This window comes from Lipotes vexillifer, unplaced genomic scaffold, assembly GCF_000442215.2.
Source record: "Lipotes vexillifer unplaced genomic scaffold, Lipotes_vexillifer_v1.1 scaffold1562, whole genome shotgun sequence".
NCBI lineage: Eukaryota > Metazoa > Chordata > Mammalia > Artiodactyla > Lipotidae > Lipotes > Lipotes vexillifer.
The window spans coordinates 1,609,446-1,612,996 of NW_006771471.1; positions in this window are offsets into that span (position 1 = coordinate 1,609,446).

Genomic DNA, 3,551 nt, shown 5'->3' on the forward strand with positions numbered 1-3,551 from the left:
GGGCCTCTCACTGTTGTGGCCTCTCCCATTGCGGAGCACAGGCTCTGGACGCTCAGGTCCAGCGGCCATGGCTCACGGGCCCAGTCGCTCCGCGGCATGTGGGATCTTCCCGGACCGGGGCACGAACCCGTGTCCCCTGCGTTGGCAGGCAGACTCTCAACCACTGCGCCACCAGGGAAGCCCCTCATTGTTGTTTTGATTTGCATTTCTCTAACAGCAATTTGAAGCATCTTTTCATGTGCCTGTTGGCCATCTGTATGTCTTCTTTGGAGAAATGTCTGTTTATGTCTTCTGCCCATTTTTTGATTGGGTTGTTTGTCTTTTGTTATTGTTGAGTTGTGTAAGCTGTTTGTATATTTTGGAAATTAAGCCCCTGTTGGTCGCATCATTTGCAAATATTTTCTCCCAGTCCGTAGGTTGTCTTTTCGTTTTGTTTATGTTATGTTTCCTTTGCTGTACAAAAGCTTGTAAGTTTGATTAGGTCCCATTTGTTTATTTTTGCTCCAAAAGTAGTGTTTGAATCAGAGGTGGAGGAACTGATGGAATCAAATGCTTATTAGCTTAGGACTCAGTGCCTAAGTGCCAGTCAGCTTGGAGAGGCTGCCACTCAAAAATGTGAGTTTTTATTTTTACTGTGGAGGTCATATTTATGATAACTTCTAGAAGCAAGAAATGGCAAGTTAAATTATCATAAGACAAAACAAGAGTCATCTGAAGTTGACACTTAAATCAGATATGTCGGTGGCAAAATTAATTAGAACATGGAGGCAAAAGCAATGGGAAAGATTTTAGCAAGATTTCTGGGGAGTTGGGGATGGTGATGGTGGGGGAGCCTGGACTGACCATTGACCAGTGGTTTACCTATTAAATCTGACAGGCGTTTGGCCAGTGAATGGTAAGATTCATTATGAGGCAAGAGAATATCTGGTAAAACCTATACTTTTATTCTCTCTTCAGTAATTAACAAGGCCTATTTGTTTTCTTTACTCATCTGTGGTTTGAGATCATCATTAAATAAGTATAAAATATAAACAGAGTGCTAGCATCTTGGGTGTCTTTGGTTTTTGAGAAATCTTTCTCTAGGGAATATATAACTTCACAATCTCTGTACTTATTTTAAGTTCCTTAGGCTGGAAAGGAACCTCAAAGGCAATCTACTCCAACCTCCTCCCCAAGGCAGAAGCACTCCCCTAACCCATAATATCCATGTGTGCCAGCGTCTAGTTGACATGACTTTTTTGTTTTTTACTTTTTAGATTGTTTGTGTTTAGAATATTCAGACTGATTTCTTGTAAGTTCCTGTTCTAACAAAGGTCGTCTTACATATTTTGATGGCTCGTTTTTCTTGAAATTTGCAGCTTTCCTCTGACTCCCTTTTGTGATTCTGACTGGCAGTGACTTTCTAGTTTTCTCCTCACCTTTGTGGGAGTAAAGGTGATTTTTTTCAAAATATTAATAATCAACTACATAATCTCCAGAAACAGATACTGCCAGCACTCTTCAAATTCCTCCTCACATAGTATCTCAAATACTATATTAAAACAGCTGCACAAAATTTAAAATACAATATGGCATTTCTCTGGCAGAATATAAGCTTCATAAGGGAAAAGATATGTGTTTTCTTCTTGTATTCTTAGCACCTAATACAGTACCTGACACATAATAATGGCTTTAGAACAATTCTTAAGAGGCATTGAATGAACGTTTCGTAGAGCTGTCGCTGTTTATTATTTTCCATTCAGCATTTACAGGTAACTTTCTTTTAAAGACGTCTGCTATTTACATAGCCACTTCATTGTTCATTAGTACATGACTCTGGTAAGCGTGTCTCCTGTGAAGAGAAATATTATAACAAACTATTAGGGCATTCAGTACTGGTATTTCAGTTACTCAACTAATCCACCCACTGATAGAGTGAACTGAATTAAATACTTTGAAGAATAAGTAAATCTTGATAAAAATCAAAGGCTGAGGAAATCTTGTTTGACAGAAGTCATGAACAAAAATGCTAAAATGAATACTGTTTAGGAAGAAATCCTCATTCTATGGCAGAGTAAATGAAGAGTAATAGTTCAAGCGTATCAAAATGCTTATGTGATCAAAAGGCAGAAACAGCTTCTTTTTACTATGTCTTTTAATATTCCAGGATTCATAATATCCTGCCTGCATGAGCACCTGTCTTTGTGGTAACTCAAAGTATTTGAACACCTTATCTAATCCAACCTCAGATTTCCTGTGAGGTAGGTAAGCACTGAGAGCTCTTGGTACCGTTTTCAAGATGAGGCAAGTGAATTAGAGAGACTGTTTACACACTCCAAATTTCACAGAAACTTAAGGAGGAAGTGAGGGTAAGAATTAGCAGTTAATTCCCAGTCGTAGAAATCAATATCAGAGCTTGGAAGGACATTGTCGATAACCTGGCCCAACATGGGCTTTCCTGATGATACTTACTTGTGGTGACTTGATTCATTTCACCAACCACACAAATTTTGTGTAATTTTTAAATCATAAAAATAATATAGAACATAGTTTTATGTGTGTGTGTGTGTGTATATATATATATATATATATATATATATATATAAATACATGGTATAGAAGGGTATTAAATTTTTAAAAACAAACAAAAGATGTGTATTACTCCCTCCGCTCACATCTCAGTGCCACTTTTGAAGATTCTCATTACCCAGACGTAGCTATTAACAGTTTTTAATATATATTTCCAAACACTTTTCTAAGCATTTTAAAGTATGTGCATGTATACATGTACACACACACACATGCAACTGTATGTTCCACTTTCTATTAAATAGCTATCCTTGGAAATGTAATAGTCATTCCAAACTTAACATGACCTTCTGCTGTTCTCTCCCAACCTGATGTTCCCAGTTTTCTCCATCTGGTGAATATCAACTTCATCTTTCCAGTTGCCCAGGTCAATAAATCTTGAAATCATCTTCAGCTTCTCTCTTTCCTCCCTACTCTATGTCCAGTCCATCAACAAATCTTATTGGGTCTATCTTAAAAATATATCCAGAATCCAACCAGTTATCGCCATCCCTGTTGCTTCCACCCTAGTTCAAACCACCATCATCTGTTGCCTGAATTGTTGCAATAGTCTTCTAACTGTTCTCCCCACTTCTCTTTAGCTTCCTGTTGTCTATACTCAGTATAGCAGACAGGCATCCTGTGAAAACACAATTCAGTTATACCTCTCCCATCTTCAAAAACCATCCAGGGACTTCCCTGGTGGTGCAGTGGTTAAGAATCCGCCTGCCAATGCAGGGGACATGGGTTCGAGCCCTGGTCCGGGAAGATCCCATGTGCCACAACTACTGAAGCCCGCATGCCTAGAACCCCTGCTCTGTAGCAAGGGAAGCCACCGCAATGAGAAGCCCATGCACCGCTACGAAGAGCGGCCCCTGCTTGTCGCAACTAGAGAAAGCCCTCCTGCAGCAACAAAGACCCAGCACAGCCAAAAATAAATATAAATAAATAAATAAGTTTATTAAAAAAAACAACAACAACAACATCCAAAGGCTCCCCATTCA